This window comes from Borostomias antarcticus, assembly GCF_949987555.1.
Source record: "Borostomias antarcticus genome assembly, chromosome: 14".
In the NCBI taxonomy this organism is placed as follows: Eukaryota; Metazoa; Chordata; class Actinopteri; order Stomiiformes; family Stomiidae; genus Borostomias; species Borostomias antarcticus.
In genome coordinates this window covers 8,410,330-8,424,598 of record NC_140247.1, presented here as the reverse complement: position 1 = coordinate 8,424,598, position 14,269 = coordinate 8,410,330, and positions in this window count along the sequence as shown.

The window sequence follows — 14,269 nt, the reverse complement described above, 5'->3', positions numbered from 1 at the left end:
TGTACAGGACCCAAGGAAGTGCCGTGTTGAGTGTGAAGTTGTTTGGATGAGTGGTTCTCCAGAAAGAAATTAATTCCAACGAATGTCCAACGAACCTAGGACCCAAGGAAGTGCAGCCAGGGGGCGCTGTGCCGTGTAAATGGGAACGGCACTATTGTTTCCAAAAACTCAGCTGCGTCTCGATGACCGCAGCACAACATCACAACATCACAACATCACAACATCACAACATCACAACATCACAACATCACAACATCACAACATCACAACATCACAACACGTGGTGTATTGACGATGGGAATGCTGCTGCTCTCCAGAAAATGCTGCAACATTATTAGCTACATATAAGATGAGATGAACCTGGATATGGATAGAATGCTAGCTCTTTAACCCACATGTTGCACAGTAATAATTCATATAGAACTGTGAAGCGGCTTTACCCCTGGTGTATCATGAATATGCAACGGCTGTTAACCAATCAAATCGCAAGGTCGGAACTACCTCGGCACTCAGCTGCACCTTGTGAGCTACTGCTTCATTAATCCCCACTGTAAGATAAGCCTGCTTTGATAGAAGATAGCCATCTCACTCTCTCTACATTCTCACATGTGGAGTTGGTGTTCTCTAAACGTTGTAACACTGGTGAATAATAAAAATAAACTCCACAAATTCCATCAGAATTGGGGGATTTTAGAAGAGGAAGAGGTTTGTGGAGAGCTGTTCTCCCTCGAGCAGCTGCTCCTCTGTGCTAGATCACCACGGCCTTTCAGGTCAAAACAGAGAAAGCAATCTTTCAGAGTTCTTTTCAAAAAACGTTGACGGCCAAGCTACTGCCAAGACGCGTATCTAAGGGTTGTTTGACCTTCGCTTTCTTCCTGTCAACCGAAGTTCAAGATGCGTCCCGAGGCCCTGCCCTCTCTTTCTCCTCACCCCTGGTCACTCTGACCCCGGGGCTGTGAACCCGCTAATGTTATACAAATGTCCTGCATCATAGGAGTGACGGCTCCCACACCAGGGGCCAGCGTTTACCCCCCAACATTGTCTGCAGGCTCTTTGTGGCCGAGCAGAGACCCCCGGCCAAATTAACAATGCGCTTTTATAGACAGGGTCAATGTCGACAAAAACACCAGCACAGTGAGGCGATGTGTTCTCCTCATAGAACGCTCCACATAGAGCTCTCCTTTTAGAACCCTCCTTTTAGAACCGTTTCCGTTGATCTTTTTTTTTCCGGGCCCTTCTGTTCCTGTTTATTACTGTGCCCAGCTCCCCTGTCAGCCTTCAGAATACAAGTGAAAACTTTCCAGGAACCGAGTTCAAGAGTGTCTCTTAATCTTTTAATTGAAACTGGATATAACATTGTTTATGTGCTTACACATTGCGATTGAACTGGATAGAGCGGTCAATCTTCCAGGCTATTGAAGTAGCTGCTTTACGGCCCGTTTATTGCACACTGTGACTCTCAGATGACGCCTGGTTTGATCAAAGACCGACAGAAACCTGCATTCCGCTGAACCACCTCGTCAGAGGAAACGACTGCTGCTGTAAACAGACAGGACAACAAGCTGGGTTTGAGTCTCTGTCTTGTGTCTCTGCTGCTCCCCGACGCTTTGAAGCTTTGAAGCTCGTCAGCGAGCAGACGTTCCTCCACCGCCCTGATCCAACCTGGAGATAGTAGCTACCCCAGGACACCCCTCAACCCCCCCACCCCGCTACCCCAGGACACGGCAGACCCCCCCCCCCCCCCCCCCCCCTGCTACCCCAGGACACGGCAGACCCCTCAACCCCCCCCCCCCCCCACCCCAGGACACGGCAGACCCCTCAACCCCCCCCCCCCCCACCACAGGACACGGCAGACCCCTCAACCCCCCCCCCCCCCCACCACAGGACACGGCAGACCCCTCAACCCCCCCCCCCCACCACAGGACACGGCAGACCCCTCAACCCCCCCCCCCCCTCCCGCTACCCCAGGACACGGCAGACCCCTCAACCCCCCCCCCCCCCGCTACCCCAGGACACGGCAGACCCCTCAACCCCCCCCCCCCCCCCCGTTTCCCCAGGACACGGCAGACCCCTCAACCCCCCCCCCCCCCCCCCCCGCTACCCCAGGACACGGCAGAGCCCTCAACCCTCCCCCCCCCCGCCGCTACCCCAGGACACGGCAGACCCCTCAACCCCCCCCCCCCAACCCCGGCAGACGGACAACGACAGTCAGAACACGAGGCTATGTGATTTAGCATCATCTCAAGCACTGTCGATATATTCCAGAATCAAACTGTTTTGGCTTACTGTAGCTATATTTGGTTTCAGGTAAATGAGTGGTACTATTCCATGGCTATTTTGACTTCAGCTCGAACTCTTTTCAGCCTATCAAAGGCATTAGCTGAGAGGCTAAGCAGAGACATGCAGAATTACGAGTTTGAACTATGAACGCCATGCTGGCGTAATTCCAGCAGTGGAATAAAGGGGTATTCTGTTGGGGATTCCAGACCAGAGTGTTTCCAGTCATAATTAACAGACGGCGTCAGTGGATGTGTCTGGAACAACAGGCTGCCATGGAAACCAGTGTTGTGAGGCTGTGTCAGAGATCTGCCCCATTGTCCTGCCCCCCCCAGCGATCTGCCCCATTGTCCTAACCCCTCCCCCGGCGATGGCACACTTTCCCTGGGGAGGGGGCGGGGCTTCACATACAACATCTGTCCCGTGTAAACCCCTCTGCCCCCCCCCCCCCCGCCCCACACACTCTAGGAGCCAGAGAGGGCGCCTCTCCTCATAAAGGCCGGCCACTAGCACACCTGCTGAGAAGGTCGGAGGTCGCCAGGGTTAGGGCTAGGGTCGCCATCCAGGCATGAGCACATTACCATGGCCCCCGTCACCAGGGAGCCGCCTGGAAGATCCCATTCTCACACTCTGAGAGGGGCTCACACCCATTCACACCCACTCACACCCACTCACACTCTGAGAGGCTCACCCCCACTCACACCCACTGACACTCAACACACAGTCTAGTAAAGTCTTATGGACGAGTATAAAACAATGCAACCATATTACAATAAATGTGCTACTGGGACAAAGTTCAGCCCGATGAAATTCAGAGTGAAGAAAAGCGCTTCAACAAAGGGGAATAAATGCATTTATCACAAGGAATTCACTTTGAAATGTATGATGGGCTCAACCACTAAACATAAGAGGATTATTTTCTCATTAAATACTTTCATCTCATTTGAGAAAGTGCATGCTTATTACAAACTGCAGTAACAAATTGAAAAGGGCCAACTTCTCTTGTGGTATGTCGACAATGTTCCATGAAAATGTTTTTCAAGTTAACTAACAACCCGTGTTTCATATAATATTAGGCTGACTTCAGTAATCTGCTCAGGAGGCAGTGAGGCCTGCTGCTGGGTCAGGTGGTAGGGGGAGATGGAGGGGGTTTAGGGGGGTGTGGGGACAGGGGGAGATGGAGGGGGGTGTGGGGACAGGGGGAGATGGAGGGGGTGTGGAGACAGGGGGAGATGGAGGGGGTTTAGGGGGGTGTGGGGACAGGGGGAGATGGAGGGGGTTTGGGGACAGGGGGAGATGGAGGGGGTTTGGGGGGTGTGGGGACAGGGGGAGATGGAGGGGGTTTGGGGGGGTGTGGGGACAGGGGGAGATGGAGGGGGTTTAGGGGGGTGTGGGGACAGGGGGAGATGGAGGGGGTTTAGGGGGGTGTGGGGACAGGGGGAGATGGAGGGGGTTTAGGGGGGTGTGGGGACAGGGGGAGATAGAGGGGGTTAGGGGGGTGTGGGGACAGGGGGAGATTGGGGGGGTTTAGGGGGGTGTGGGGACAGGGGGAGATGGAGGGGGTTAGGGGGGTGTGGGGACAGGGGGAGATGGAGGGGGTTTAGGGGGGTGTGGGGACAGGGGGGGATGGAGGGGGGTTGGGGGGGTGTGGGGACAGGGGGAGATGGAGGGGCTTCCCTGTGGAGCGCTTCGGCCTGCTGCCTCAGAGAACCCTGAAGGAATCAGCCACCACAGAGCCCCATCAATCTGGCTACACATTCCACTATGGCTGACAATGGGGGCCAGCTCTCTCCATGGCAGATGGCTTGCCTTGGGCTGTCCATGCCAAGCTCCCATTGTTTACTCCCCAGCTTGATGCAGAGAGCTTGGCTCCTCCCCCTACAGCATCAGAGCTGGGACATTTGGATAGGCGGAAGACAAAGCAAGGCTGAAATCCACAACATCATGATTTGGATCGCTTTGTTACACTACATCCTACTTTTTTAGGAATGTTCTACTTTTTGGAACGTACTTAGGAATGTTGCTCTACTTTATGGAACGTGAAGTAAGATTGTAAAAGTGCACTCAGACAATATAGTCACACTGTTTAGGTTGGAGCTGTGTTTGCATGGTGACAGCAGGCAGAAAGTGGTGTGGGCCAGACCCAGGCTGCTTCTCTGTTCCCAGGAGGCCGGCTGGTCAGGACCCCAGCAGCAGGCGCTCGGCTGCAGGCTCCACCCCCTCGACCTGAGACTCTGCCCTCTGGCCAGATCACACCCCCAAACAAAACCACTTGTTGAGATAGAAGATAGACATCTTTGTGCTGCAATGTGCAGCACACTGAGATGAGTGAACATATTTTCATTTCAATATTCAATATATTCAAACACATCAGAATACAGAGTTAAGGTTATAACGGGGATTCCTGGGAGCCTTTATAGCTTGAGACGCGGTAAACCTCGCCTTCTCTGTAACACCCCGTCACAACCAGGAAAAGGAGGGAAACGAGGGTTACTCCATGCTTTGTGACGTCGGGCGCCGCGCACGCCAAAGACCAGGAAGAAAACAGCTTTGACTAACTCTGTTCAGCAATTAGCATAAAACTGGCCCTAATAAAGAACGCACAACCCCCCTTCTAAACTTTTTTTGTGGTAGGGTTGACTGTGTTTAACACATCTGTTGTGACCCATGTCTGTGCAATCCCTGGACAGGTCTGTCTACAACGCCCTTTCTCCTGCTGTGAAAAGACCTATACAGGCCCTTAGATGGATAGATAGCCTTCATTTCAATGAAAAAAGCAAGAGCTTGAAAAGAATGGTGATCCAGCACCCCCCCCCCCCCCCCCACACACACACACACACACACTTAAAGCCCCTAAACCCCCATTTAAAGGGCACTCTTAAACAGCCTGATACGGACCCTAATCACGTAGAGAAAAGAAACCATGTCTGACCAAGTTTTATGCTTCCCTTAACGCTGTCCCTGTTTGCATCAACGTGTGAACTACTTCAAAAGAAAAATAGTGATGCCAAAAAAAGGAAATTGTTATCAGAACTCAAACTATGCAATAAACATTGATAATGTTCAAAGAATTACATGTCAGAGATAAATGGAAATACATAGCTTCTTACTTGGATGATTCAGCCGACAACGCACAACAACAAAACACAAGTAAAGATAGGATTTGACAGGTTGATGCTGTATTTATTTAATTAAATTACAATATTAACAAGAAACCTTGTGTGAAGTGATGAATGTTCTGTATTTATAAGAGTCAGTTGTAATCAGAAGAAAGAGAACAGAATGTGCGCTAGTTCAGTCCTCTAATCAGCTCATTTCCTAAACACACACACAGGAAAAAGGACCATGTTTGCCCAGTTAAACATTGCGAGAAATATTTTCGCCAACATTTGGGTCATGATGTTAGTGTGGATGTTAGTCTGGCCCTCGTCCCTTATTCATGCAAAACATGACAAAGACAACAGTGTTAGTGATCTGGCCTCCCCCAGTCCAGAGAGGGCCGTCTCTATGGGAGGGTAGATCACTGAGTCTGCAGGATGTTTACCAGCACACGTCAGAGATAGGCCCGTTAACGCTCAGGACAGTACCAGGATGGGGACACAATAGACAAAACAAAGCTCTTTTTAGAGATGCGTCAGAGCTATTTATAAACTGACTGGAGCCGAGGCTACGGGTCAAAAAAGACAGCGTTGTTCAGGCAGAACCCTAACCCTAACCCTAACCCATCCCACTCTTAAAGGCCCCAACGTCCCCGTAGGGAATTATTAAAGCTTATCTTATCTTAAACTGCGAGTCAACGGTATCCAGATCACAAGCTGAAATCAATATCAAACCGGGGCATTTTTGTCACCTCTTCTCCCAGCACAGTGTCTGGTGATTCAGCGGCGCTGCAGACGTGCATGTGAAGCCCGGAGATGCATTAGTCATGGTGAGCTGCTGTTATGACGTGAGTGAGAATCACCCTCCAGCCTCTTTCATCAGCTGGAATCAAGCCCAGTTCATCTTGTCACAACAGCATTGCAGAGACCACCTTTTCAGCTCAATCGCCTAATGAAATGTTGATTTTGTTAGGAAACACTTTTATCTGCTTAAATGTGTCTGTTACTACTGCATACATTGTTCTACATATTTACAGCCCTCTTTTCACAACTCTTAACTTCCCAATATCTAATTAGATACAAGAGGCTTCACAGAGTTCCCTAAATCTTTTATCTAGAGGGGATCAAATGCAAACAGAAGGCCCTTTGATTCTCTGATGTTGTTCAGTGCTTCCAAAAGTGCACTGGTGTACTCCAGGGCCAAAGATATCCCCTCTGCATTGTCCATTAGCTGGAGAGATCCCTCTTAAATCAAAATGGACAGTTCTGGACTCACACAATGGGCAGCATTGTCTCTGTGTGAAAGGAGAGCATGTGCTTTGCTAATGCCGCACTTGCAGCAGCCAACCTCCGGGACAACTTCTACATTCAGCCTTTGATTAAGGAGGCCGGTTAGCCATGGATGACTTCCTCCAAGGTGCCCGGAGGTTGTGGGAAAGGCCCGGCCAGCGAGTGGGCCTGGCTGAACGGATCACGCAAACCGGGGCGCCTCCAAACCGGCCTCGCTGGGGGAGATCACATGACCGGCCCAGTCACAGGGGGAACACAAAACAAAAGTCCCCCCCTCCTCCCCCTCCTCCTCCCCACGGCATGACGCCACATGGGCACAGATGCTCAATGAAAGCAGGGAAATAAATAAACAGGTGGATGTTTCTCTCCTCTTTTCCTCTGACATGTTTTTGTTCAGACAAAACACAACAAACAGACAATTTCAACTTGAATTAACGACATGCAGCTCGCTGGAAAATCCCATGACTTTGTCCAAATACTAGAACCTGTATTAGAAACGCATCTAAAACCACAGAACCAGGGGACGCGTCCCACGGAAAACACACTCTTCAGCTACTGAGCTGCGCTAAAGAGCGTTAGCTTAACACGGCTAACAGCAGATTTACAGCACATCCAGACTGGGCCTGGGGGGGCATGGGGGGGGGGGGGGCAGTGGGGGCTGCTGGGGCCCGAGGCGGAGACCCGGGACCACAGCTCGGGGTGTTTGTGAGAAGACCCACGTCTGTCCGTCTGTCTGTCTGGGCCCATCTGTGGCGGTCGGGCCGCAGACGACCTCCTGCTAAACAGTGCGATTAGCGTGGCGCCCGTATGGAGGACTGCGAGGGGTGAGAGGTCGCGGCCTTGTGAGGGAGATTAACAGAGGGGCGCGGGGCGGGGAGGAGCACCTGCCACACAGCTACACCCAGCCCAGCTCCATGAAAGGACCCGGCATCAACAGAAGCACACTCTGATCTGTCTGTCTGGACGACTGCTGTCCCCATGCCTGGCTGGCTGGCACTCATGCCAACCCAACCCATGAGAATCTCTGTCATCAGATTACCATGGAGGAATGCCTGGTGGACATGAATGTAATGCCACAGTGTAATAAAATGAGAGAATGTGATCACTAGACCTGCAAAGTAGCTGTGAGAAAGTCATGTTTTTAACTGCTCACTTGATGGTCAAGACCAAACCTGACCCGGTCACCTGATCCGTTTAAACAGGTAACGTGATGCTTTCTATCCCATCGTATAATGGGCCGCATATAATTTGCGGCAGGGAATTCCAGCCTAACCTGCTGCGCATTGATGCCCCCCCTGGGAAATCAGAAGGCTTGTAACCGATGCTACATGTGCAGCTTCCCACGGAGAGAGCAGGAGAGGAGGGCTGAAACGCATAGGGGTCAGTACGCAGGACGTGTCCAACACTGGTCTGCTCTTGGAAAAACTATGATGGCTCAGTTGAGTAATTTATTATATCTATCTACACATTCCTTTTACTAATTAAAACAATAATGAGTTTATACTTTTCTTTATGGGAGGGATTGCGCATTAAATCCCTATTCTATATTGAGAGCAGCCTGACAGTTAAACAAGGCTTCTGCTAATCCACTTAATCTGAGAGGATCAGCTCCGCAGCTCTGTGGGAAGGAGACGGGCTCTGGAGCTGCGCTGAGCCACGAACCAATCTGAACCAAATAGAGCGGAAGATCCCCTCAGCTGACCAGGTTGGCCTGTCTGGGGCGCAGAAGGTGTGTGTGTGTGTGTGTGTGTGTGTGTGTGTGTGTGTGTGTGTGTGTGTGTGTGTGTGTGTGTGTGTGTGTGTCAACAGGAGATGCAGACTTTACGTCCCATGTCGGCGCAGTTACCATCTTTTCTTCGCTAATTAGCTTGATTAGCTCGTCCTCATTGTGTCGTCTCCCCCCGGTTTCACACGGCAGTAAAACAATCCAACAACCTCACAATCACATCTGCTTCACATTGTTGGGCCGTAATTCCCCCGGCCTCCCATGGTGCTCCCATAAGCCCCGTTCTCTGAGCCTCGCTGACATGATTTCCCTGCTGTAAACGCAGAAGCGACAGAGGGATGCTGCTCTGTGGACAGACCGATCACATGACATCATCACTGAGAAATGGCTCGCCTCTGAAAACGCAACAATGACATCATATTAATCCTCTAAGACAAACAGCAACAACGAAAACAACATCAATCACAACAACAGCAACAACAGCAACACTGGCAAAGAAAAGTATAAATCCACATTATAACTCCAGCTGTAGACACGTAAATCAGCCCCATTTTGAGATTTATGAAAGACGTGTTATGAAAAAGAGAATGGTAAGATAATTCTGACATGGCAGAAGATAAGAACGACACACGCAGAAGGACATTAGCGATGGTGCTGATAATTGACCTGGAAGCCTGGATCATCTGTCATTGTCCTCTTCAGCGTTTTATGAAGGACACAATGATGGAGCTCTCTCAGGGCGGAGGCCCCCAGCCTCACACACGCTGGCCGGGGCCGAGCCACCGCTGAGGGGGGAATGTTTTCTGTGGGCCTCCCTGGGGGCCCGCTGGGAGCCCCGAGGCGCCTGAGGGCAGGGAAGTGAGGGGGTCACATGGAGCCGGTCAGTTCCAAACAGATCAGGTATCAATCCACTGTGAAGTGTGAGACTCCGGGGAGAACTCTGTCCTTTTCACCTGCGCTTGAACAGGAACTCCTGAGCAGATAAGTTACAGGGAACGGGGGGGCGTCACAGAAAGGAGGTAGCACAAATTTCATGGGCTAGCCACATAATATCACATCACGGTTGTTAAAACTAAACCAATATACTTCCATTCCCCTTTGAGATGAGGTGATTCACACAATGTACACAACACCCTCATAACACAACCCGAGTCTGAGCTCAGCACTTTCCCAGTGGAATGTCGCCCAGCTCAGCACTCTGAGAGCCGTCCCGTGAGAGACTCACACGTCGGCAGCCCTGTCCTTTGGACAGTATCAGTTCCCAGAGCTCCTTTCTTCCCCGACAGTATGCCGGCGGAACAGGTCCCCTGCAGATTCCCACATTGAACGCACAATGACCAGCCTGTACCGTTGGGAACAACACAAACAAGACGAATACAACAGCTTGCCCATGTCCCACATGTCCCACATGTCCCACATGTCCCACATGTCCCACATGTCCCCCATGTTCCTATTCGGTGAGTTCATCTAGCTCCGTTTCCCTGAGTCCGCCTCCTCTATAACCTTGGCCTGAGACGGGGAGACCAGCACCCCTATAACCCTGGCCTGAGACGGGGAGACCAGCATCCCTATAACCCTGGCCTGAGACGGGGAGACCAGCATCCCTATAACCCTGGCCTGAGACGGGGAGACCAGCATCCCTATAACCCTGGCCTGAGACGGGGAGACCAGCATCCCTATAACCCTGGCCTGAGACGGGGAGACTAGCATCCTTCCAATTTGTCAATCATCGGCGGTTCCCACGGCAACCTGATGGGACAAAGGGAAAGTTGTGAGCTTTGAGTGTGGAAGTGGGGCAGGGACAGGGGCATGCTGGGAAGTCTGAACAGTTATGCAAATGAGTTGAACAGGCTCTAGAGTTGTGGGAGAGGAGAAAGAGAGACTGAGTATTAGTGTGAAAGAACACTGTGACCACGTTAAATAGGGCATCATGGACATCCGTGATGTCATCTAGAGTTTCCTGTTTGCAATAGATACGTGCTGTTTGGATGTGGAAACGGTTGTTTGGTAACTCGTACAGATGTAAGTGGCTCAGATAATTGATGAGAAAGCTTTCATGTACAATTGAAAAGCAAAAGACTAACACTAAGATTTTCAACACGCTGCTTATTTCCTAGGTTTAGAGCATGTTTTAGAGATTGAAGTGTGGTTAAACTGGGACTGTAGCTGCTAATTAAATTCCTTTGCAGCAAGGCACCACCAAATCACCACAGACAGTGTGAACGATCAGAGACAGAGGGAAAACAAACCTCTTCAAAACTAAAAGTCCAAATACCCCCTTTGACCGCTATCCAACTGCTGGCTCTAGTTCCCCATAGACATGCTTTGGGCTATTTGAATGAGAATAGGCCTGACGAGAGAACCCAGTCAGAAATGTCTGAGAACTTAATGGAAGCCAGTCCTCACACTGATATGTCTCATTATCATCTGGATCCCCATTGTGTCCCAGCAAGGAGCTAATGGCAGCACAGGGACAAAGAGACTGTACAGGTTGAAGAAGGGCCATTCATCCTAACAGAGACCTCTTGTACTCAGGCCTTGATAGGCAGCACTCACCCAGTTAAAACAGACTCAACCTTCTCGTGAGACTAATCTGTAATCAAGGCATTAGAACTGTTTATGTGTAGGTTTCAAAATAAATATAGACTATGATGGTACGGTTTGTGCTCATCATCACCACCACACCCAACAGGTCTGAGATGAGTCTCTTAAGTGACGACAGGGATATTTGAATATTTCCAATCATGGTAGTTTGGCTCCGCCTCTGATAGAATAACATTATTGAACACATTCACCACCGGTGTGGCTCGTTGTAATCAATCTGTCAGAGTTTGACATGAAAATGAGTCGCATCTGGTGCTGGATAAAGAGAAATATATACGACATGCAAAAGCAATATTTTGTTGTTATTGTCAACCCCATAGACAGATTCGTCCAGGCCTTATGGTCGTTCAACATGCCCAGACATGTCAGTCTGTGAACAGGCTGTACTGTGATGGCCATCAAGTCCTGTCAACACTGTACTGCAAATCAATTTGCTCCGGTGGAAGTAATCACGCCCACAACAACTGGAAACTAAACTCGGCATCCACTGCCTATGAGGTATGCCCCCACCCTCCCCCCCCCCCCCCCAAAAAAAAATCTGCCATCATTAGTGAATCTTGACATTTTAAGTCCAAATAATTTTGGAAGTCCTAGAGGGAACTCAACTGAGCAAAAACAATCAGTATTTTAATACATTATAGTAAAATAACTAGAGCCTTGTACAGCTTCTACATGTAATCAGTTAGAACGAGAGAGAGTTGAGAATGATTCATATATTTGTTGCTCAAGCTTTCATATTCATGACCATAAGACATCTCCATGGAAGCGTATGTTGTTATATGTACGGATATTATGTAAAACAGACATGACATTAGCGCGTATAACATTAGGTTGTATGTATTATGTGGCTCCCGCTCTCAGAGGGGCTGAGAAAGCCTGGATCAGAGAGAAGCCCCTGGCTCTGTTTATCCTCCCAGCGTGGACACACTAGCTCTGATAGGATTACAGGTCACACCAGAAGTGAGAGCCAGGGGACCCAGCCGGCCCTCAGAAGTGAGGGTCAGTTTCCTGCCTTTTCTGCAACGTTAGAGGATCATGATGCTCTGCAGGGTTATAGCTGCACAATGAAGGAACTAATAAATGGAGCATGTGTTTATAAATCAGTCCTCCACACGGAAAACATGTCCATAAGTTTGAGTGGAGGCCTTTCAAATAGACAAACATGGAAGAGAAAGAGAGAGAGAGAGAGAGAGAGAGAGAGAGAGAAGAGATGGAAGGGAAGGGAGAGATTTGACAAAGTTGTCCTTCCTGTTCTGTTCCCTGCTTATTGGTAACATATTCAAAAACAATTCTCCCAGCATGCCTCAGAGCTGGAGGGAGGCTCAGCCTTTTTCATCAGGTACAGACGCTTTATGCCTGTCATCAGCAGAGCGAGATAATGCCTACAGTATGCCTCAGTATGCCTCGACTTCAGTCAGTCGCAGCTGCAATTGTTTAAGCTCTCGGCTCCGTTTAATGCATGTTCCTGACTGGACAGCAACAGTATCTTTTTCAACTGGGACCATTTTGGAGTAAGTACAGACAGGCTTTCCATCCTCTAATGACAATAGTCGTATTACTCACACTAGTCTCCGAGTGCACAGGAATACTTCACCTCGTCTTTGTGAGCGGCTCGTGAAGCGAGGACTATAAATAGCAGGTCTTTAATCACGCTCAGGCCTCCACGGCCCCCCAGGCCTGCTCAGATCCTCAGACATGTTGACAAGTTCAGGGAGGACTCAGGCACGGCTGCGTGTCCTGGTGGGTCTGCGGTTCTCTGGTGAGGAAGTGGGTTCTCTGAAGAACGAGGGGTTCATTTCTCTGGAATTCGGCGGTAACGTGGTTAGGGCGGTGGGGATGAAGAGGCGTTGGAGGGCCGTTTGAGAGGAGGAGAAGCTCTTTGCTCTTTCTGTCATGGCTGTCAGCGGACGGAAGACAGGGGGAAAGTGACCAGCGAGCCGGTTCTGAAGGAGAAACCTACTTTGTATATTTCACCCGCCGTGGCTTTGTCCCAGGATTCCAGGGGGCCGACTGAATCCTCCTCTAAAGGCCGGGAGAAAGAAGCCGCTGATCCAAGACCAGAAGGGCCGAGGAGACGGCCCCCTCTGCCTGGTTTCTTATGCTTGTTTTGAGCTGCCCATTTCTGGGTAGTTTCAAAAGATGCACAAAAGGCCTTGTCAATAACAACAATGCTTAAGTTAACAGACGGCCTCTCTCTTGTAAGCTGTGAGTTTAGTTTTATGGTCAGAGCCCAACCCTACTGTTGTCTATAGGAGTCCCTGTTACATTCTGTAAGAAGGACTTTCACATACCGGCTACACTACGGTCTAGTTATGGCACTCAAGGGGTGCCATGGCTGAACATTACCAAAAATCCCCCACCAAAACGATGACCAGTGGCACCAAAAATATCAACATTTTCACACAACACAAAAGGTTGGCACCAAACACAGGCCATGACTCTGACCAGGAGTGGACTGGGACCAGTAGACCAGTATAGTGCTGGTATGTTTAGGAGCAGGACGACCTGCTGCTGGAACTCACAGTCCATCTGGGGTCAGGCCTCCACCACCAGACGCCCCTCAGTTAAGAGACAACATTTGAATAACAAGTGCAGAGGAATGGGCAGCTGTTTAAAGCCCTTACAAGGTCAAAGTAGAAGAATAGACTCAGACGTGCTGCTGAACAAGCTGTCCACACTGGCTGAATTTTAACGACTTTGCACAGAATTTCAATGTAGAAGTGAATTGAAAATGTTCAAACACTAACGTTATGTAACTCATGGCAATAATGCCTTTTTTCAAATGAAGAAATATTTTGTCTTGATGTTTTCACTATATTTTGGTAAAGGGGAGGAATTTCTCGAACCCTTGGACCTTTTGTTCTGTGGATAGTAAAGGCCTTCCTCTGTTGGTCTCAAGAAACCATAGGTTCAACGTGCATACTTGAAAGACGCAGCTAATCAAATGTTCACCTGCTTCCGTGTTTTCCTAAAGTAAATATTTTACATGCAGGCCTAGGCTCTGTAACTGACCAGCTGCTTGCTGATAAGACAAACTGTTCTTAATCTCCCAAGTTATCTTTTCGACACACGCACACACGCTCGCACACACACTCACTCACACGCGCGCGCGCGCACACACTCACACGCGCGCGCACTCTTCTTGGGAGTCCCTCAAAGGAAATCCCGCCTATGGGCGTCAATGACATGAAACCAGCGCGCGGACCGCCTACGGGGCGTGGCCTGCGTTGGGAGAGGTTATAAATAGGTCTCTCACCAGTTGGTAGCGCTTTAT